The sequence below is a fragment of the Chelonia mydas genome, chromosome 3 (genome assembly GCF_015237465.2).
Source record: "Chelonia mydas isolate rCheMyd1 chromosome 3, rCheMyd1.pri.v2, whole genome shotgun sequence".
Classification (NCBI taxonomy): Eukaryota; Metazoa; Chordata; order Testudines; family Cheloniidae; genus Chelonia; species Chelonia mydas.
This window is the reverse complement of record NC_057851.1, coordinates 116,927,700-116,951,761: the sequence shown is the minus strand read 5'-3', so window position 1 is coordinate 116,951,761 and position 24,062 is coordinate 116,927,700. Positions and strand designations below refer to the sequence as shown.

At 42.8% G+C, this 24,062-nt stretch overlaps 1 long non-coding RNA gene across 1 annotated transcript; it reads left to right on the top strand.

Annotated features, from left to right (window-relative positions):
* Nucleotides 1-4,579: 4,579 nt before the first annotated feature.
* LOC122465303 lies at nucleotides 4,580-20,123 on the top strand. The gene is made up of 3 exons (XR_006290043.1): nucleotides 4,580-4,897; nucleotides 18,523-18,642; nucleotides 19,768-20,123. It is a non-coding gene; the product is annotated as an uncharacterized LOC122465303 (long non-coding RNA).
* The last annotated feature ends 3,939 nt before the right edge of the window (nucleotides 20,124-24,062 follow it).

The window sequence follows — 24,062 nt, the reverse complement described above, 5'->3', positions numbered from 1 at the left end:
GTGAGAGAGAGAGAGAGAGAGAGAGCCAAAGAGTTGAAATTTGGGTGTGAAAATAGTTTGAATGTCCGTTTCATGTTCCAATGTTGCCCTTTAGGGCTATGGAATAAAGAAGAGGCATAATATAATTTGGTCTCAACTGAGCTAATTTATGGACTAGAGAAAAAGAAACAGACAGAAAAAAAAACAATTATTTTCTGATATTGTGTTAATATGAGGCACAAGAAAAGATCAGTGCACACTCAGCTTTATTTTCTTCAGCAATTCCCATTTATGAGTGAGTGCCGTAATAAATCCTCAAACTGCAAATAAATACAGGCAGGAAACAATGTGTAGAGTGACTGATTGTGCCACTGACTCTATCTGCATTTCCACTCCCAAAAATGGGATTGTGCACAAATTTGAGTGGACACCTACTACCTACCCTAATTTAAACCAAAAAATATATAAAAATGAGAGCAAAGTAACGTCTAGTATTTAAGACACATGACTGGGGTTGTGGGTTCTAGTCTCACATCTGTCCTTGACTTGCGGTGTAACTTTGTACAAATCACTTAACATCTCTGTGCCCTCGTTTCCTCATCTGTAAAAGCAGGAGGGGAAAATGACACTTCCCTCTGTCACAAGGCTATAGTGTCACTTCTGGCCTCACTGAGAGCAGGCAGTTCCTGATCTTGCAAGATTTCCAGTTCACCTTTCTAGACTCAGAAATTTAGATGAGGTTTGGAAAAGCAACTGATCCTGTCAAAGAAGCTGGTTCTCCTTCACTTTGTAAAGGGAAAAGGTTGTTTTAGAGCTAATCTTCTGTTCAGCACAATGAACCAAACAGTGCCAATCATAGTGCCTTTGCATTTACACAGAGGGTACGATTCTGCACCATTGAAGTCAACAGGAACTTTGCCATGAACTCCAATGGTAGCAAGACAAAGCCCCTAGACGTGAAGATCCATAGCAGCAGGAGTACGTTCTTGATGAAAGTGACTGGTTTGAAAGCAACTTCCTCTTGACTTGGATTTGGATATGAAAATATGCAGCAGAAGCTTGAAGACTTCTGGGCCGCTGTCCTGGCAATACTGCCTTTCTGTGCAGATGTAAATATTGTTACATGTTTGTTCTCCAGGCTGGAGAATCCCTTCTAGTGTGGTACATTCTGGGTGCCTCAAGCCCAGAATGAGGTAAATAGGCCCTTAGACCAAGAGACCATTTCCCAGCTTCACTTCTGCTGATGAATGGGTGCTGGGTAGGCTGGGCAGTGCCCTGCAAATATTGCCTTTAGATTGGGGTGGGGGAAAGAGTAGCCTTACCTTGCTTGCTCCAAAGAGTGAAGATGATAGGAACAAGCTATCAAACCTCCAGCTGAAGATGTGGAAGGTAGCTAGTCAGCTGCCCCTTGAATGTAGCATGAGAGGGGAGGGGCTTGAATACTCCCTGATGCCAATCTAACCAAAGAGGGGTTTCCTGGGATGGAAGGGAAAATGCACGTCTTCTCTGAGATTTGCTGAACCTCAGTAAGTTTTGGGTTCATGCTGAAACTAGGCCAACCATGCTTGGTTGGGGGAGTCAACGTCTAAGCTTTTCACAGCCCTATAGAGGGAAAGACTTTACTCTTCTGGCAAGGACTCATTTGTCATGGAGGGAAGTCAGGGCATCTTCAGGGAGGATGCACAAGTCAGGAAATGGAGCCCAGGATGAATGAGAGTGTTGTTCTTGGGTGTTTTCCTCTGCAGGAGGAGGAGGAGCTGGGCTGCCAGAGCATCCGGAGCACTGAGGGGATGGCTTATGGGCTTGTTTTTAAAGCACAAAACACTAACTGTGAATAGTAACAATAGCCCTTCTTTAACACATTTGGCTTCTTCCAAAGACAGAGTCGCGATCAGGAATAAACAAAACATTAACACTGTCATGGCCGCATTCCAGCCTCCAGCATATTCCCAGGGCTCTCATTTGATGAAGTCCCGTTATTTTCAACACAGAAATGTAGAGGGAGTGTCCAGCCTATAACTGGACAGGTGCTTCTTGACGGGACTTGTGTATAAAGTGCACTCAGTGCGTCAAAGCCTTCGGTGTGCGTGTGTCTGGACAGTAACACAGAGCATTCATTTAGATCAACAGAACAGCAGGGCTCTGCTCCAGAACCACACACTATTCCAGCTAAGAATTGGAGGGACCTACCTTTAAAAAAAAGTGCAACAGCATCTAAATCATTGGTCCAGAACACTATCCCACTTCTAACGCAAGCCGTGAGCAGCCAGTGTCAGCTACAGCCGAGAGTGCAAGGGGTATAGGCACCTTTCTGCTGCACAGGGGTTGTTCAGGGCACTGAGCCCAGGGGCCTGCCTCCCTGCCTCCTCCACATGGGAACCATCAATAGTTGGAAGAAGCTTGCAGAGATGGACCAGGAAAACATCCATTCATTTAGGGCTCCTTCCACCCAGCATCACTACAGCAGATGCCACAGGCAGTAAATCACAGCTTTCCAACCCAAAGGATATGCCAGAGGCCTTTCATCTCCTTCTCCATGAAGGGAACAGCAGGAGCAGCAGCAGCTGGGTGGGAGGGGAGGGCCTGGCTGGCCTCATCATTCACTCAGCTCGGAAACACAGATGTTGGATTTTTTTTTCTCATTTGCGCTATTGCCATTGTTTGCCAGTCCCCCTTAACTCTGCCCATCTCCTTCCACTGCAAATCCCCAGCCCCATGTCATCACTGTCCCTGCCCATTGTGCTTTTTAGCCTCCTCCCCTGCCCTCTCTCTTTTCCATCTCAATCTCCCTGCCCCTAAGAACATGTCACTACCCTTTATCTTCCTCTCACAACCCACTGCTAGGCTCCCTCAGGAGTTCTTCTAGGGAAAGCAGCTTTCCTTTCAGGTAAAGGCTCCACTAAAGTCCCACTGGTGGATGTTGCACCAGGGATGCATGAGATGCCATCTTTCCCCAGATGTCCTAGCCACGCTCCCCTAGCCAGTGCCACTCATTTTTGGGGTAGAACAGACCACACATGAACCCCCTGGGGAAACAGAGGTTGCAGCTTCTTTTGGCTACCACAGTCTTTACGCCCAGTGATCTCCCACTGGGGCAGTGCATCTGGGTCGGCCATTAGAAGCCAGCACAGACCTGAAAGTGAATCTGGCCTGAGATGTTTCTACTGATACACAGATGTCTTGGCACTCTCCCATGGCTGAGAAGGAAATGTAGGCACAGAATATACCAGTGAATTGGGCTACTGATGAAATACTGTTTACAGTTTTGTAGGTAAGAATGTGGATCTTCAAGAGAAATCCTGGTTTCCTGTGTTATTCCTTTGGAACTGCTGCAACATATTACTTTCTGGGGAAAACACAGGAGCCACAACAAATGTTAAAGGAGGGGAGATGGTTCCTAGAGCATAGCAGGTCTTCCCTAGCATCCTGATGTGGTTGATTATTCCTTTCTCACTCTGCAGGGACCTTTTGGGGTGGAAAGTGATGGAGCCATCAGTTTTGCATTATTAGCATTGGTGTAAATTTCAAAAGTTCATGTCATGATTCCTACATGTTATCCAGATCCACCCAGGGGAAGCTATTCAAATCTTGAGAAATCATTGGTGGCTGGGCCTCAGTGTTGTTATGAAAAATAAATGTATTATTTCCAATGCGATCTCTGTAATAAAGTGTTTCCTATTGTTCAGGCCTGCATAGCATTTTGTAGCTGGGCTCGGTATGTGCTCACAGGCTGGAAAATAAGTGTAATAATATGCTGCTGTTCTGTTCTGTCAATATTCATCCAGCCTTTACCTTGGGATAATACGAAAGTTACTGCCACATGTGTAATGTGTAGAAGAAGACAGCAGCCAGTAATATAAGCTTAAACCTAAATCTGTTGATATTTTGTATTTCAAAATATTGTGTGTTGCTCTCCAGAGTTTGCTGAGCTGCCTGTGCTGGTTCTGTATCCCTCTGGATGGGAGACAACACACTGGTACATGGACAATATACTGGGGTCCGAATCCACATACAACAGACACAGTAACTTCCTATTGGGTTCAGTCTTGCTCACCACTGGTGGGTGCATGGGATTTGAAGGACAGCAGATTTGATGTTGTTTTGCCAGGTAAGCGTGGGGATGATTTGCAGGGGAGGTGCTGGCATTATCTGCATGCGGTGATGTACTGCTTGATGGGGACTAAAATCTACAGCACTAGTGGGCCAATGAATCCAGGCAATCCACTGGCCAACTCTCAACATGGGATGGAGGATATAAGTGACCTTCTGGAGCTACTGCTTCATCTCATGGCCTACCATGGCTGCTCCATCGCCTGTGCGGGAGGTGATTCCATTAATCAAACCCCAACAAAACTCTCCATGCACAAAGTCCATTTATTTGGGCCCTGCAAAAGGTGAGAAGATTTAACCCACAGATAGAATGTGTCACTGTGATGGGGCATACACCTCCCACCCTGCACAACAAGGGGTTAAGGAGCTACTCTGGGCTCAGCCAACTCCACTCTGCCACAGCTGCCAGGCATCTACAGGCTGGAGGAGGAGTTTAAAAGGGAAGCAGAGCACCTCACTTTTGGGCAGACCAGGGAAGAGAGAACAGACCTTCAACCCTCAGCTCCTGAGGAGAGGGCTGGCTGAAGGCAGGCGCTTCCCTTACAACTCCTGCCTGAAGGCCAAATCCTGATATGCCCTGAGATGGTGACATTCCCCCCCCACCTTACTCGCTCAGTTTATTTGTGTTAGTTCCCCTTGCTTTTTGTTCATAGACTACCCTGGAAGGGGAGAGGTTTTGAAGTGATGTGGCCAGTGGGCCACGTCACAGGAAGAGGCAGGCCACTGCAGATGTGGGGCACTCAATAGCAGCAGATGCCAGTGCTGAGACAGCTGCTATGCCACACCTACTCATGAGGAGATGCTACTGGTGAGTTGATACTTTCACAGTAGTACATAGTAATATCAGCATATTGTGAATGGCGGTCCACTTTTCTATCTGTCTAAGGCACTTTTGTGGCTCCTATTACCTGAGTGCTTCACAAGTGCCAATGTATTTATCCCAACACCACTGTGAGGTAGGGCAGTGCTGTTGTCAACATTTTACACAGGGGGAGCTGAGGCACAGAGAGGCGAAATGCCTTGCACATAGCCATACAAGAAGTCTGTGGTAGAGCAGGGAATAGAACTCAGTTCTCTCAAGTCTCAGGCTAGTACCAACGGACCAGCTTTCACTACTAGAATAGGATTTTTTTTTTAATGTAACCTGTCTGCCGGGTATTGTTGGCAGCAACACATGGCCTCGTCAAATACCTCAGGGTTCTTGTACAACAAACACCACTGGCTTGAGCCACCACCCAGAATTTCTGGGATCACTAAACCTGAGTGCCCTTACTAGTTGCCCACTTGTGAGCACTAAGTCTGTATGAAATTAGGAAAATTTTATTAGGGGAAAAGGAACACCGCATCAACTTGTGAGACCACAGCCACAATCCATCTATAATAATAAATAAAACACTCTCCCATAGTAACTTCAGCAGTTGTCTGTTAACTTGGTTCCCGAGTCACCAGTGTGAATGTCCAACAGACATATATCCTTTTACTATGTCACTTTTCCCTTTGTTAAACCCCACTCACAGTTTCGTGTCAGTCAGTATTGTAATCCCAGAATGCTGAGCTATGCAGAGTCCTTGGGTAGGCATGTCTCCAGTCTGTTAGGAAGTGCTTCCTGGTCCTGTCTTGAGGCTCCACCACCTAAGCCAGTTAGAGTGACTTCAGCTTTATTTAATTTGTGGATAGGAGCCTCACCAGATTTCACACGCAACTGAAGCTGTAGAGCCCAGCAGCAGAGATAACAGCCAACTCTATATAGCATCCTGTTAAAGAGCCCTGTCTGAATCATCTCCTCTCAAATAGTCCTTCCATCAGTAGATCATTAGTGGAAGAGAACTTGCAGGCTACAAGACCTTCAAGCAGAGTCATTGCCACCAAAGATGCATGCTTTGCCACAAACTAGGAAGTCTTCACCTTTCCCCTTCTTCGGTTCCACTACCCAATCAATTCTGAGCTTGCATATAGTTATGCAGACTCCCACAGTGTCACTGGAGGAATTCTGGGTAGAAAGCATATGCAGATGAAGCAGCAGTGAGGCCATTTCCCTCACATTCATCAACAGATGGGGGCAGAGAGTTCCATACCCTCTGAAGCTTTAGGCCACAGGGCTTACATTAAATTAAACAATTCTGGTAAATTAAAAAAGTTCTTTGGAAAGGTTGGTCTATTTTAGCTCTGATTCTCATTTACACTAAGGCCCCTTTACACCACTCCAGAAGGGTAAATGGGTCTTAATGTTGCAGGGCAATGCCCATCTATTGTTTATGCTACATTTTTTCCAGCGTTTTTCCCTGCAGGTGGCAGGCTTTTCCCTATTAAAATCCTACCTTATATGACTCCAGTAGGCAGGACCTCCAGTTTGGGCACAATCTGGTCACCAAAGGAAACACAGAGAAGATCAATCTAATCTAACTTATTTCAGAAGGATGGATCTTAGTATTGTGTCCATATTTAAAAATTAAGTCCTATATTCCACAATGAATAAAGTTTGAACATTTTACATTTTGAACTGTAATGTTTGTAAAGCACTTTAAATGCTCAGCTGGAAGGCACTATAGCAACAAAAAGTATTATTATTGTTATGGCTTGCCTATGAGGGTTTGTTGATTTATAAGAACCTGGGATAAAACTCCCTATAAAAAGAGTTGAAGTCTCCATGTAGTAATCACAGCCAGAGCCATTATTGTGTGGGTTTAAATGCTTTCCTTGGTTTGATAGTGAAAGCTCTGAGGTTCCTTTTGTTCAGCTGCTCTGCAGTACAAAATGAGGGAGCTGTCAGGTTCCCCTTTCCAGGCTGAGCGATCTCCGTGAGCCGTCTTGGACTACAGCTTTCCAAGCTGAAAAGCTCAGGACTGGGGCATGAAGGGGCAACACTGATGTTAAGCAGTGAGACTTGTTAGGCTCCTGCAGAGTGTCAGGAGCAAGACAGCTGCTTCTGTGGGAAGGGTAGTGGTGCCTGACCTGAGCAGGGAGTTGCCGGTATGCCGTCTGTTGGCTCCTCTGTTCTAAGGAGCAGGACTTGTGTATGTTTTGTAAATAAGCAAGTTACAGTTCAGAAAATATCTAACCCTGTGTCACTGGCTTCTGCTCCAAACAGGAAACTGGCTTGCAAGGCCCCAGATTCTGCTACTCCGTGGCAAAGGGGCAACTATTATTTATTTCATATAGATTGTAAGCTCTTCAGGACAGGGACTGTCATTAACTAGATGTTTGTACACAATGTCCACCATACACAATGTTTATGCACCCTACACAATGGGTTCCAATACTGATTGGGGCCTTAAAACACTACTGTAATAATAATAGAAACTGGAGACATTTGTTGCAAAGGCTAGACAGCTGTGGCCCTGTAAACGAGTATACCCCTCAAATGGACCAGCTTTTGAAATGCTGGTTGGTTTGTGTGTCTGATGGCAAATTACAGTGCATTATTCCAGAGGTGATAGGAATGTGTTTTGAGGAATTTAAAACTCATGTTAAATGTCTTGGATGCTAATGTTTCCTGATGAAACTAGACCTTCTGAAGTTTAGGTCTGTTTAAGCCTGTGCAAGGAGCAGTCTGAATGAGAGCTCACTCACTGATCTCTACTTCTAGTCAAGCTTTTGCAACTTGCCTGAGAGGTGCAAGAAGAAGGAGGAGGAGGTGTGGTAACAAGGAGAAAAGTTAAACAAAAATACAACCCTAACAGGATATGAACAAACAGCCTTGGAACTATGGTGTAGACATTTATCCAGTGGGCTACAGTCTTTTGTTGACATCCCTGGAATTTAATGGTATGACTTTGTTCACTTTTAGGGCTCTCATATTCTTCCCATTAATGACATATTCAGTACTACAAGATAAAACTCAACATGCAGGGCGTAAAGTTCAAAGAAAGAATGTTCCCAATCCACATGCATGCAAAATTTCACAAAAATGAGACTTAATGCTGCATATGTTTTGCTCGTTGAACAAAAAGGGCTTAGTCATAAGTGTTTGCAGCATTGAGCCCATCAACCCACCTCCATTTAAACCCCTTTGTCGAGCAAATCAAAAAATGAAAACCTCGTTTCGCAACTTGATGTGTTTTTTGTTTCAAAGCTGACCGACTGCTCAGAGTTCTCAACTTTTTTTATCATAGACACTATTGAAATTCACCACTTTTCACAAATCAAAAATGAAACCATTTGCTAGTAATGGTTGTGATTTTTTTGGGGGGGGGGGAGAAATAAACATGGAACTTTTCATGGAAATTTTTTTTAAAAAACAGGTAACTTTTTGATGATATTTTGTTCAAAAAATTCAGATAGATCTACTGAGTGCTTCTGAACTATAACGCAATATATCCACTTGGGTAGGTAATCTTATCATTGGTGGGACTGTAGAGCGATTGGACTAAATCCAACCTTGGTATAATCATGTGCAACACCCTCTGAAATCAATGGGTGAATTGAATCTATTGATGCCATTATTTTGACCTTCAGAAATCTGCCATGGGAAATCTAGGTTAGATATTAGGGAAACCTTTCTAACTATGAAGATAGTTAAGCACTGGAATAGGTGGAATAGGCTTCCAGGGGAGGTTGAGGAATCCCCGTATGACACTAAACAACCCTGTATTCATATCTCCCACACCATGGCAATATTTGTACAAACTATTCCTTGTAAGATATCATTTGAAAACTAATAGCATGCTGGTTGTTAATAGAAAGATAACATGCATTTTACAATATGTGAAGTTATGAATTCCCTCTGTACCATGTCACTAGGACATGTTTAAGAGGATGGCCTAGCCTAGGTAAAGATGATGATCAGGTCTGTCCCAGACACAGGAATGTGGGTTTACCTCAGTTTTCATATTAGCCATAAATGAAGCTATCAAGCAAACCAGCAGGATTTGTCTTGAGACAAAACAGGAGAGACACAGAATTGACTTTGTTCCTACACCCTGGAGATACGCAGAAGACTGAATCCCTAAGAGGCTTTGCTAACTTGGAGAACAAAGACAATTTTTTGGGAATATAAGGGACAGAGACTCCATCTTTCACTTAAGACAAGGGAAACCAGCACCTCCTGTGTTTGAATTGAAGTAATTATTAAGTGCAGTTAATATGGAAAGCTGCTGGGTAAAGGAGCAAACAAACGTTATTTCTCTGAGTGGTCAAGAAAAGGGTTGGAGATTTCAGGGAACATGGTTTAGGGAAATTTAGGACTGAGGGTGTGTTTGGGTCATTTGGCTTGCAGTAACCAAGACTGGTGAAGACCAGAGTGTGGCTGTGGTGTAACATGCAGGTTACTGTAGTCACAGTTCCTGAACCAGGGCGGCTTATCACACAGACACTCAGTACGTGCTTGTATGCTGGCTGTGAGCATCCCAACAGGAAGTTACAGCAGCACAGCATTTTAAGGCACTCAGGGTGACAGGACAAATAGTCAAACCATTTCTCACTGGTCTGGGGTGCATCCCAGAATGTGACACCCCATCACTGGGGGTTCTTAAGAACAGGTTAGACAAATACCTGTTAGGGATGAATCATAGAAATTTCGGGCTGACAGGATGGTCTAGGTATACTTGGTCCTGCCTCAGCACAGAGGTCCAGACTAGATGACCTCTTAAGGTCTCTTCCAGCCCTACATGTCTCTGATTCTCAGTTTTTTTCCACAAATAGAATGTAGAAATATAGAAACTAGAAAGATATTGAGAATTACAAGGGGAAAAATTACAAGATTAGGGAACTACAGATTTAAGAAAAAGCCTGTTCACTAGCTGGAATTCAGTTCTGGGAACTGTGGCAGAGCTCCAACCTTGTCCCCGTGGGTCCTGCGCTTCCAGGCGGTTTATGCTAGCTTCAGAGGCTCACTGCAACCCTCCACATAGCCCTTCTCTCTCTAGGGCCAGGGATACAGTCTACTGAGCCCTTTTCATCATAAGCCAGCAATGGAGGTTGGTGAGAGAATTCCCACAGTCTCTGTTGCTCCTACAGCCTTATACCAAAACAGCTTAGCCTCCTGTCCTGACTGGGGCCTGTTTTCCCCTCCCAGGAAGTGTTTCTGTAGTGGTGGGTTGTGGGGAACCCAGGCCCACCCTCTACTCCAGGTTCCAGCCCACGGACCCTATTGAGGCTGTTGGTAGAGGCTGTTGGCAACCAACCTTTCACTGCCAGAGTTGCTACATTTCCCTGGGCCATTTCCCCACAGCTCTCCTGCTTCTCCCTTACAAATGACTTGAGGGTGTCTTCATTAACTAGCCCTTCAGCTACACTTCCTCTCCTCTGGCTCCTTTCTGTCTGACTGGAGTGAGCCCTTTTATATTATCAGAGGGGCCTTAATTAGCGTCAGGTTGTCACATTAGCTTAATGGCCTCACCTGACTCTTTGCAGGTTAATTGGAGTCAGGTGTTCTCATTAGCCTGGAGCAGCTCCTGCTCTGGTCAGTCAGGGAACAGAAAACTATTAATTCAGTGGCCAGCATATCGCCTTCTGCTACTCTGCTGTACCCAACTGCCCTGGGTCTATCACAGAACATACAAATAGCCTCAAGCCAGATCTCAATTACTGTGTGTTTTGCTTTTTCATATAAAAGTAAGAGGATTATGACGTTTCCTATATTTTTACTTTTATTTTCTCTGTAAGTGGGGCAACAACTATTGCAATGCTTTTTGTATACGTTTTATGGGAAGTTAGGTCTGTGCAAAACTACAATAAGAATGGTGGGTCAGTGCTTGGTATTGTCTGGGAATGGAGAGGAACAATGGCCTACTGGGTAGGGTGCTTCCCTGGGATTTAGGACTTCTATATTCAATTTTCTGCTCTGCCACAGACCTCCCATTAGCCCTTGTGCAAGTCACTTAGGCCCAGATCCTCAAAGGTATTAGGTGCCTATTTCCTACTGGAATCAGTAGGAGTTAGGTTCCTAAATATGTCTGAGGATCTGGACGTTAGTTCCCCCTCTGTTATCTGGGGATAACAGCACTTCCCCACCTCACAGGGGTCTTTTGAGGATAAATATATTAAAGGTGAGGTGCTCAGAGACGATGGTAATGGGGGGCCATATAAGTATCTAAAATAGTAGGATAGAATCCGGGATTCCTCATCCAATTCAATCCAGGGTGGATATTTGGCCTGATCCTGCATTCATTTACTGTTGGGCACAGCGCTCATTGCTGGGAATAGTTCTGTTAAGGTCAATGGGACTATTTACAGCAGTAAGTACTACACCCAGTAGACAGTGTTGCAAGGTCAGGCCTATTGACGCTAGAGGCTGTAGGAAAAATGCTTGGGCTTGATCCTGTGAGGAGAAATTAGTGGGAACCGCATGTGCTCAACCCCTCTCAAGGTCAATTCTGAGGTGCTGATGTGGGGTGCATAAAAATTTCATTGCAATGTATCTGGGATGACAGCATTGCTCATAAGCCAAGCTGTAGAAAACTTTTTGGTTTATAAAGCCTGAAACTGCTTGCAACCCTCTGCTTTTCGGGTTTGTTACAAAATCAAAACTGTCTAGGGTCATCAGAAGAACACCTCTGCTTCCTGAACACTTTGAACAAGATAGGCCTTGTTTTAATATACAGAGGCTAATTTATTGTTCTCTAAGGGACCCTGCAAAATTCACTGTTTCCTGTGCAACCCGAGGGTTTTGACTGATCTTTGCTCTGAGTTTTGGGGTTCTTTCAAACCTGAATCTCAAAGTGAAACTGGAGAGTTCAGAGTACCTGTGAGTAGAAACTGAAACAGCTGACACAAACATCTGTTAACGGAAGCTGTTGAATGTTGCTCAGTTCTACCCATGAATGGTTGTGCTAGGAATGTTTTATATAGATCTTTTAAAACAGGTGGCAATGAAAACTTTGTAATATCCCACATCATCATATACTGGGCCAGATTCATCCCTGCTGTAATTATATTGCCTGCAGTTATACCATAGTTGTATTTGGCCTCCTTTATCCTTTTAAACATCTTTTTGCTTTCCCCCTTTGATTTACACTTGGGAAATGACAGCATCCTTGGTATGAGCAGACCTAAAGTGACATTTACAAATACAGTATAAAATCAGTTTATATAATAGTTTGCAATTTACACTGGGGTTTGGGACATCTAGGCCTTTGTGCGATGGCTACCCTGACCACATATGTGGTGGTATAGAAATATTTAATGTGGACAGGTATAACAGGACTCATTTTTAAAATTCATTTTTATTTGATATTATTCTTATCTGCAAATATTGTTGGCCAGATCCTCAATTGGTGCGTACTGACATCTGCTGATTGAAGCCTGCTAAAGATCTGGCCCTCTATGTTATTTTTATTAACAATGATTTGTATTGTAATAGTGCCTAAAGGTCGCAGCCGAGATTGGGAGATGCATAGTGTTGGGCATTGTGCAAACACATAGTAAGATAGCCCCTGCCCTGACCAACTTAAAAGCTAAATAGACAAGGAAATGATGGCTAGGAGAAAGGAAGTGCTGTTATCCTCATTTTACAGATGGGGAACTGAGAAGCAGAGATTGTGACTTTTCTAAGGTCACACAAGAAGTCTGTAGCAGAACCAGAAACTGAATGCAGATCTCCCATGTTCCAGTCCAGTGCCTTAACCACAATGCTCTCCTTCCTCGTACATCTTACTCTCTCTTGGAGAGGGCCTTCCTGTCTCAGCTGTGAGTACAGAAAATAACATCCTGTTGTCATATGCCTACAAGCAGTATTCCCATTTTGTTAGCTCTGCAGCTATGCATATTCTCCAGCTTTCTTCAAGGTAAGAAAGACTCTACATATTCCAGTGAGTGAGTAGTTGTTCTTTGCAAGTGAAATATTTGATTCTTGTATAATAAGCGGCCCACATGTTTACATGATGTCTTCTGGGGCAAAACAAAAGAAAATATTTTCAGAATCCACATAAAGCTATTGGGTAATATAACTGGGGATGTTGGGCACCCTTTTAGACTCTATGGGTCAGATCCTCAGCTGGTGCATATCAGAGCTATATAAAAGGACAATATTAATGGCATTTATTGAATTGAATGGCATTTAGTGATTTGAATATTTGAAATAAAATATTTTAATTCTTGCACATAATAACCCGCTTCTCCTCCCTTTTCTCAAATATAATGCAATGCAGTTGTGGTCACCGAATGCTTCTCATTTACCACGCTGTAACATGCCACGGCCACTTGGAGTTTCACAGAACTGGAAGGGATAACATTCAGTTCCTTTGGCCACAAGAGCACATGCCCTCCCATTTGAGCTATAGCTGTCGATGCTACTGGTAAAGAGCTCCAGCTCTATCCAAGAGAGTGCGCTGGGATGCACACATACTCACCAGCTCACTCCCCTCCTATTTACTGTAATTACTTTGCTGCTGCATGCTGCCAAATACATGGTCGTTTGGCGAGTGCAGAATGTTTTATTACTACAGAGGGCAGCCTTTCTTTCCATTACATTATGCAGTGGACTGACAGCAGCATATCCTGCTAGAGCTAGCAGAGAAGAGCTGGAATACAAGGAAAAGATGCTCAGAAATAGGTACCTAGGCACATGTCAACACTATACAAATTACATTTCAAGTTTGAGTCGAAACTCCTTTAGGGTTTATCATCAGCATTCATTTTTTCTTTTGGATTTCAGCAACCAGATGGTTGGAAAATTTGTCATGCCATTACCAGGAAGGCAGGACTGCTTGCTTAAACTCTCAACATTAGCTACAGAAACTTTTCCCTATTTCTATATGTATTCCCAATACCAGCAATTTACCATGTCCACACATAAAGATTTAGCCCTAAATTACACAAGGTTAAATCTGAGGTAACACCACTGAAGTCGATAGTTTACTCAAAATTGACATCAGTGTAACACTGGAAATTGGAATCTAGGCTTCGATTCTCTTCAGATTCTTATGCTGCAACCACTATCATGATACTTGAGAGCTTGTGTACATGGTGGGGTAATGTGCTCTACAGAGGTATGATTTCTAAAGCACACTAATGTATTGCTCACTAATTGGTCCGGGTAGACCCTGCCGGTGCACTTTAAAATAGTGCTGTTTGAAACAGAACTATGTTAAAATACTCTAGGCCAGTAGCTCTCAACCTTTCCAGACTACTGTATCCCTTTCAGGAGTCTGATTTGTTTTGTGTATCCCAAGTTTTACCTCACTTAAAAACTACTTGCTTAAAAATACAAGTGTCACAGCACACTATGACAGAAAAATTGCTTCTCATTTTTACTATATAATTATAAATCAATTGGAATATAAATATTGTATTTACATTTCAGTGTATAGTATATTGAGTAGTGTAAACAAGTCCTTGTCTGTATGAAATTTTAGTCTGTGCTGACTTTGCTAGTGATTTTTATGTAGCCTGTTGTAAAACTAGGCAAATATCTAGATGAGTCGATGTACCTCCTGGAAGACCTCTGCGTACCCTCAGGAGAACGCGTACCCCTGGTTGAGAACCACTGCTCTCGGGAACCTCTAGTGTGCACCAGCAGGGGCTATACAGACCAATTAATGCACAACATGTTAGTACGCTTTAGAAATCACCCCCGCCCCTCCACCCAGAGTCACATTACTCCACCATGGAGGCAAGCCCTGAGTCTCTTCTAGAAGTCCTTTAAGCGATATGATGTGCATCTGTCACATTTGCTTCTTTTCTTTTTTGTCCCTTCCTCTTCCAAGGGGAAAATTAGGGGATCTGGAAGTTTAAAAAGAATTACAAAATACCTCCTACATTGTGCTATGTGGTTTTTTATTAGTGAAGAATGGGTTAAAGAAATATGCCTTCCACATGGAGTGGGAAAGGTCTCACTGGCAGCTGTGTGCCTTGCCCTTTTACCACAACACATTATTTAGTCAAACTAACCTATTTAGATCCTATTGTGCAAACATTACCATAATTTGCTCATGTTATTCCCTGATGCCAAGATCGTGTTTGTCTCATCCAGTTGAGTCTTTCTGCAGGGATACTTGCAAGGCTTCACTTCGTGCTCATTCAGGTCATCATATAAACAAGCTCAGCTCCCAGATTAGACATTCAGATCACATTACTTTAGTTGGGTATTGTAATGAGTGATGATGTAGAAACTGTTTTAATTTGTTTGATTTCTAAGACACTGTGTGGTCTTAAGCTCTGTTTACCCAGCAGATGTATTGACTCTGTAGATCAGTGTGCTCTTTGAATACTTTCGAGAGGACTGTTTGTTGTTTAGGCATTTGACATGTTAACGGTGTGTAATAACTTAGAAGGATGTCGCTTTTTATGAAGCTCAAACTTGTTTACAAAATTGCAGCATGTCTGTCTCTTTGTGAAGTGCCACTAAGCATTTTAAAGGATATTCTACACCTATGTTTATTATTAACTGGTGAAAGTAACAACTCCCACAGAGGAAAAATACGTGGGATGAAGCTGGATGTTAGATGTTTCTCTTGGGTAAACAGACTGGGTTTAGGTGAAGGCAAACCAAATTAATTCTACATGATTAAAATATCATTTACATTTTGTACACCAACTTTCATTCTAAATGAGCCCAAAGTGCCATACAGGCTGCTGCATATATAAGGTGCAATTTATCCGCTCCACAATAGCAGCTGCTTGGATGGAACATAGCATCCATCGAAAGCACAAAGCAGCACTAGAAAACAGATAATTTTTCAGAGAATAAATTATCCAATTGAAACTACTGGGTGAATTTGTGGAGAAAGTATAAATAGTCATCTGGAAATCAGACGAAATAGGGCAAGGGGAAGAAGAAGAAATCAGGAAAATACAGATTTTAAAACTAGCTGGATAATGTTCTCAAGACCCATATGTCACTGAGAAATCCCACGGCTCCTTTCATGTCTGAGGAGTATAGAGAAGGACACGGGCGAGGACGGGACTGCTGGTGAGATGGGACAGCAGGACTTCAACTTGGAATTGGTGACAGGAAAATCGGATTTCCTCTCCTTTTCTTCTACCAGAGAGACCTATTGCATATGTTCTGCTTGGCTGTTGTCCTGACTCCTGGTGGCCCTTAGGAGCTAGTGCAGGATTCTTTACAAGGTGCTCCATAAGCATGACCATCTTTGATTAGGTCCTTTGAAACGGACATGGCAAGACTGCACAATTGGACAACCTGTATCTGCTCTTTGGGGAACAGCCTATTTCCTACAAAATGTTCACACAGTGCCGAAAACAATGGGGCTCCGATCTCTGCTGAAAACTGTAGTTGCTCTTGTAATACAAAAAATGATCATGCTAATACATAGCTGAAGTGAGCAGTTTGTGAGAATCAGTAGTTTGAAATTTATCCACACAAAGTGTTTGAATAAATATATAGAGATTTGCAAAAATCAATTTTTATTCAAAAATGACAGCCCAGGAATAGGAAAAAAATAACCCTAAAAAACTGAGGCTCCATGAAAAGCACTTAATACAGGCTTATTATCATTAATCTTCCACTTAAATCCCAGCTTCAGTGCTGTCCAGAATAGCTATGCTTTCCTGAATCAGAAAGTCTAAATTAACAAAGCATATTGTTTATAACAAATAATTAACTACCATAGATTTACTCCTAAGTACAGTATCCTCTTTACAAATGAGAAGTCTGACAGGAGGTTGGTCTGGAGGTTGAGGTTGCAGTTGTGTGTAGAACACAAAGGTAGATGTTTTTTGTCTTTTAATTGACATCTTGGTTTCCCCCAGACTGGACCAGACAGAAAACTCTGCACTGAATTTACACTAATGCCATTTGGAATAAGGTACCATCCTGCAATGAAGTGTACTGCAAACTGTCCATGAGTGTGATTCAGACATTACGCCTGCAGGAAAAAAATCTCTAGGGTTTTGGAGGTTTTTTTGTTAAGGAAAACAAGCCACTGGAAATGAACATACTGTAGAAACGGAAATATTTCCTTCATGAGTGAAAAGCGAAACAAATGAGTTCAGAAAAAAAGGATTTTATGACCCCAGTTTTTCCATGCTGCACTACTGTAGGAATGAAACTGAACACAAGCAAATGAGAAATGGAAAAGTTCACTGCTGCTAACACTGAGGGGATATTGTTGCATGTTTAAAAATCAAGACAATTTCCATTCTGCCATTATTCCATTTTTTTCTTTTTCTGCACTGTGGGGAATAGAATTATAAATATCCTTATTTGACTCCTGAGCAAATGAAAGCAAATAATTATGATCATTATGATTGGTTCTTATCTGCTCTCACTCTACCTCCTTGTTCCAGTGATGTGTTTTCAATATTTGAACAAGGACTCTTATAAAAATTTCCTCCTTAGCCTGTGATGCCAATGTGGGCTTGTGTGCTCACAGGTCTCTATTGAGCAAAGCACTGACACATAGTCTTAACTTTGATCACATATCGTATGTTCCATTGACTTTAATGGTATTTAAACATCCGTTTAAAGTTAAGCACATGCTCATGTGTTTTGCTGAACAGGGATTGTTTGCTCAGTCAGGACTACAGAGAGTACGGGTGATTGGGTCACTTGTTAATTTTTCTCTTTATAGCAGAAATGCTTTTAAAACTCATAACAATAAGCAAGAAGGGGAATCAATCCCACTTGGCAAACCTATGTATATTAAGTGCAAATGTTTATACTTTGTTTCTGAAAAATATATGGAGTAAATTGATGGTGTAGTATAGTGCTCAGTTTGTGTAATTTGTAGAGAGGATGGAGGTAAAAACCTCGTGGAAGGCCTGGAGGTGGCCTCTCTAAGGAAATGCCTACCATTTTGTGCAACCTGCTCCATTCCCAAGGCAAAAAACAAAAACAAAAAAAAACCTGTTCATCAGAAGTATTTCCAGTGCTTCCCAGAGTAAGTATTCCCTAGCAAGAAGGACTTTGCAATATCCACACCAGTGGTGAATGCCACTGGGAACTGGGTAATCACCCACATGGTATTTTCAGATTGGTGGCAAATTTTTAACAAAGGGCTCCTGCAAACTTCCTCCAGAACATCACTGATCTATACAAGGGGCTATCTCCTCAGCTGGTATAAAAAGGAATGGTTCCATTAATGTCAGTGAACATTCTTTTGTAGTCAGCAGAGCTGTGGAAATTTACAGCAGCTGAGGAGATAGCTAGAGATGTTGGTCAAGTTTAAAAGGCGCGGGAGGTGTCTTTGGGTACAAAAATAGACCTCTCTGCATGGCTAAAATGCTGCATCTACATTTCAGCAGAATTCATTAAAACAGCATAGTGGAAGGAGTTCATACTCAAGCTGAAAGAGGGGGAAATTGCCTACTGGTTGCAAGCACAAACAGAGTAAAAAAAACCCAGTATTTACAAAAAGGTTACCATAAAGTTTCTCTTCACTGTTTGACCCATGCTGTGAGTCACTCCAAGATAAGATTGAGCAGGGGGGACAGTCATGTGGGAAACTGAGCAAAGGGAATTTCTTCTAAAAACAAACTTTACTCAGGAGAATTATCAAAAAGCAAACCCAATTTTTTTGTTTTTCTTTTCAACAGAAAAGAAGTCATGGGAGAGAAGAGATGCGTATAATGGCAATTAGGTCACCAAACTTGCTTCCATCAAAGAGGGAATTCACAGCACTGCAGAGACAAGTACATGGCTCTCCTGGCACTGAGGTAGGTGCTTGTGCTATGATCTGGAGAAACACTTTCTTCATTGGCTTAGCAAATCCTGCCTTTGGAGTTAAGTACTCTATTTAAAAATATCAACCCACCACTTTTAAATGTGCAGGAAATGTATTTTTAACTTTTGCGATCACCCTTGTTCCCTTTGTGGCTCACTGAAAGCCTGCTGAATTGAATGGAAAGACTCCTATTGACTTCAGTAAGCTTTGTATCAGGCCCCGTGGGATCAGTAGCAATCTTCCATTGACCTCAGGGGTGTAGGATCAGCCCATATGATGTTACTGAATAGGGGGCTAGTCTGCTGGAAGATGCTAATGGCTGCCATCAAATGCATCTTTTATCCTAAAACAATCACAGAAGTCCCTGTAAAGCCAATAGGTGTGCCAAGTCCTTTTTCAGGCTCAGTGGAAGGAGCAATTAGGCTCCTTCTACATAGTAAAGGCAGCTGGAAACAATGGAAGGACAGGAGGTGGCAGGACAAAATCAGGTGGGCTGAGGGGTTTGGCCTGGTGGAAAATGCAAGGGCTAGTAGTTTGGGTTTGTAGGCTGTGGAGACTTGAGGCATAAAGTCTGGAGAAGAAGTTGTAAGCAGGACCCTGAGAGGAAACAGAGATGGAGCTTCTTGTGCAGAGAGCTTGCTGGAGTAGCAGACATGGGGATTTCTGAGTATGTGAACTCCCTGCTGCTGTTAGAGTTTCTATGGTGTTCAGTGAAACAGAACTTTGTGTACATTTTTTGTAAATAAACAAAACAACACCAAGAATATTGCAGATTTATATCATGGATTCCTGCTCCTGAAGGAAACAACCTCGCTAGGCCCTGAATATGTGGTAACTGATTAGGCCAAAGGGGCAACAGGGAGCGTAGGTGGGTTTTAAATAGGGATTAATCAAATGATTAATCATGAGATTAAAAAAAATAGTCGCGATTAATCAGTTTTAAATCACACTGTTAAGCAATAATAGAATACCATTTGTTTAAATATTTTTGGATGGGGGGGGAAGTGTGGGTGTGCTGGGGGAATGTGCGACAGGACATGTGTGTGTTGGGGAGAGTGAGTGTGTCAGCACACTGTCTCTTTATGCAGAGCATTCACCAGCCTAAATACTTTTTCAGATAGCAGCAGCCACCAGCAACTCTCACTATGACCCAGAGGCAGCACAGACCTGTTCCCTGACCCCGAGAGCAGGTACACAGGACACCCCAACATGAGCTGCCCCTTCACTCTGCACAGAAGACAGGAGGCTCCTGGTCCTGAGTAGCTTGCCCGAGGTGGAGGGGTAGGAGCAGCGGTGGTTGCAGACAGCAGTAGAGCAGAGCAGTGGGAGGAGGAGGAGGAAGAGGAGGAGGAGGAGGGACCTCCCTGAGCACAGCACCCTGGTGGTGGCCCATCCTGCTGACCCCAAAGGCTGGCCCTGCTCCTGAGCCAGCAGCAGCAGCAAACAGGCGTTCCCTGATCCCAGCTCAGCAGCATCCAGGTACATGGGCAGGGTGAGGGAGGACACCCTGCCATCAGCCCCCTGTCCACTCTACGCAGCAAACAGGAGGCAGGCTCCTGGTCTGGAGCAGCTTGGCCAGGGGCAGCTCCATGGGGATGGGATGGGGTGGGGTGGAGAAGAGACAGGTGGAGTAGGATGGTGGGAGGAGGGGCACCCCCAGACCACAGCATCCTCATGTGTGATTAACGCTCATTTAAAAAACAAAAAAAGCAGGCAAATTTGTTTTGAGTTAATCACATGCATTAATCCATGATTAATTGACAGCCCTAGTTTTAAAGCGTTTTTGTAACAAAAAGCTTTGTAGTTACTTTAAGCAGCAGGCAGGAATAACTGCATACCGAAGGCCAAGTCCTCACTTTTGTGTTACATAGTGTAAGGGGTTCTGCAGTCCCTTACTGACATGTACCAGGGAGCCTGATCCCAAGGACCTTTGGGCACGGTGCTTGAGAGGGCAATGATTTCATCCTCCACTTCCCAGCCAAGACAGGAATGAAGTCACAGAGGCTCCAGAGGCCACATTCACTATAAATGGCTGTTTCAGAAAGGTAGGTTTCCTTCAGGATTTGCTTAGGCTCCTCCAGAGACTGGCAGCTTTGCTGTTTATGGGCTCTATCCCACAAACAGGTAGGGCCAGAACTTGCCCCAATATTTGAAGTGCACTAGGTTGGTTTGTCATGTTCCAGTGCTGCTGAGCCCTATATGAGAGAGCCAGGTCACTCTCTGCTGAAATGATCATTTGCCAGCTAATAGTAGGGCCAGCCTTCCAAAGGCCATTGTTAAGGTTTCATAGCTAGCTATTGGAGAGGAATGATAGCAGCTCATACCTCTTAGAGGGCCCAATCCAGAGCCCCTTGAAATCAATGGAAAGGCTCCCCACTGACTTCAGTAGTACACATGAGAGGAAGTAAATTAATGAGAAAATTCACTGACAATTTTTTTTGGATCAGCACCTTTATAAAAACCGGAAAGAAAAAATAAATACCCAGGAATTGCAAATCTGCTCCCAAGGTGAGAGAAGGACCCTTTGGATCTGTTAAGCAGAATTCCAGCTGAAGAAAAAGAAGTCATCACTTGCTGCCTGTCAGCACGGAGCTTTCAAACAGCTGCACAGCCTCTTAGGAGAGCAGGTGGGAGGCATTAATAAAGGAGCATAGCTCCCCCATTACACAGGTCTGTTCTGTTAAAGTGTGCATAACTTGTGTACCCATGTGTAGTAAGATTAAGCATCTGTGTACTGACCTTTGGAGGAATCTGAAGTCTTTATGACTGTTTAACGGTAGCCTTTTCCAGTGCTATTACCTACTGGTACAACCACTGCTACATTCTTTATTAGGACAGAGCAGCAAATTCAGAAAAACCTTTGGCACTGCCTTTATTAAAGGAACATGAGATTTTTACAATCAGTTGAATGTTAGGGTTTGTGCCTTCTCTACAGAGTAAAGCTTCTTGGTTGTGCTGATTCATAGATCCAGAGTGGAACCCCCTTCTAATCACCTCTTATGGTGAAGATCTGTTTATAATGGAATAAAAAGTCTCAAACGTTTTCAGTTGATTGCAATATGCAGACTTCAGTTCCAGCTAGTGCAAGACCTTAGCTGTAGTGACTTTATGATTATTTTTCATGTAGCGCATACGTATAGTATCTTTCATTTGACAGCCCGAATTGTGAACACTTTTCAAAGACACCATAATACAGGCTCAACTTAGATGTATACCCCAAGTTAAAAAACACAGTAAAAGAACTAAAAAAGAGCCACCGTGGCTTAACAACCATGTAAAAGAAGCAGTGAGAGATAAAAGGGCATCTTTTAAAAAGTGGAAGTCAAATACTAGTGAGGTAAATAGAAAGGAACATAAACACTGCCAAATTAAATGTAAAAATGTAATAAGAAAAGCCAAAAAGGAGTTTGAAGAACAGCTAGCCAAAAACTCAAAAGGTAATAACATGTTTTTTAAGTACATCAGAAGCAGGAAGCCTGCTAAACAACCAGTGAGGCCCCTGGATGATCGAGATACAAAAGGAGCACTTAAAGACGATAAAGTCATTGCAGAGAAACTAAATGAATTCTTTGCTTCAGTCTTCACGGCTGAGGATGTTAGGGAGATTCCCAAACCTGAGCTGTCTTTTGTAGGTGACAAATCTGAGGAATTGTCACAGACTGAAGTGTCACTAGATGAGTTGGAATTAATTGAGAAACTTAACAGTAACAAGTCAGCGGGACGAGATGGCATTCACCCAAGAGTTCTGAAAGAACTCAAATGTGAAATTGCAGAATTATTAACTATGGTTTGTAACCTGTCCTTTAAATCAGCTACTGTACCCAATGACTGGAAGATAGTTAATGTAACGCAATATTTAAGAAGGGCTCTAGGGGTGATCCCGGCAATTACAGACCGGTAAGTCTAACATCAGTACTGGGCAAATTAGTTGAAAGAATAGTAAAGACTAAAATTGTCAGACACATAGAAGAACATAAATTGTTGGGCAAAAGTCAACATGGTTTCTGTAAAGGGAAATCATGTCTTACTAATCTATTAGAGTTCTTTGAAGGGGTCAATAAACATGTGGACAGGGGATCCGGTGGACATAGTGTACTTAGATTTCCAGAAAGCCTTTGACAAGGTTCCTCGCCAAAGGCTCTTATATAAATTAAGTTGTCATGGGATAAGAGGGAAGATCCTTTCATGGACTGAAAACTGGTTAAAAGACAGGGAACAAAGGTAGGAATAAATGGTAAATTTTCAGAATGGAGAGGTGTTCCCCAAGGGTCAGTCCTAGGATCAATCCTATTCAACTTATTCATAAATTATCTGGAGAAAGGGGTAAACATTGAGGTGGCCAAGTTTGCAGATGATACTAAACTGCTCAAGATAGTTAAGACCAAAGCAGACTGTGAAGAACTTCAAAAAGATCTCACAAAACTAAGTGATTGGGCAACAAAACAGCAAATGAAATTTAATGTTGCTAAATGTAAAGTAATGCACATGGGAAAAAATAACCCCAATTATACATGCCATATGATGGGGGCTAATTTAACTACAACTAATCTGGAAAGAGATCTTGGCATCATCGTGGATAGTTCTCTGAAAACGTCCACACAGTGTGCAGCGGCAGTCAAAAAAGCAAACAGGATGTTAGGAATAATTAAAAATGGGATAGAGAATAAGATGGAGAATATCTTATTGCCCTTATATAAATCCATGGTACGCCCACATCTTGAATACTGCGTACAGATGCGGTCCCCTCATCTCAAAAAAGATATACTGGCATTAGAAAAGGTTCAGAAAAGGGCAACTAAAATGATTAGGAAAAAGAAAAGGAGTACTTGTGGCACCTTAGAGACTAACAAATTTATTTGAGCATAAGTTTTCCTTTTCTTTTTGCGAATACAGACTAACACGGCTGCTACTCTGTAAAATGATTAGGGGTTTGGAACGGGTCCCATATGGGGAGAGATTAAAGAGGCTAGGACTTTTTAGTTTGGAAAAGAGGAGACTAAGGGGGGATATGATAGAGGTATATAAAACCATGAGTGGTGTGGGGAAAGTGAATAAGGAAAACTTATTTGCTTGTTCCCATAATATATAAAATTAATGGGCAGCAGGTTTAAAACAAATAAAAGGAAGTTCTTCTTCACTCAGCGCACAGTCAACCTGTGGAACTCCTTGCCTGAGGAGGTTGTGAAGGCTAGGACTATAACAGGGACTAAAAGAGAACTGGATAAATTCATGGAGGTTAAGTCCATTAATGGCTATTAGCCAGGATGGGTAAGGAATGGTGTCCCTAGCCTCTGTTTGTTAGAGGGTGGAGATGGATGGCAGGAGAGAGATCACTTGATCATTACCTGTTAAGTTCACTCCCTCTGAGGCACCTGGCATTGGTCACTGTTGGTAGACATGATACTGGGCTGG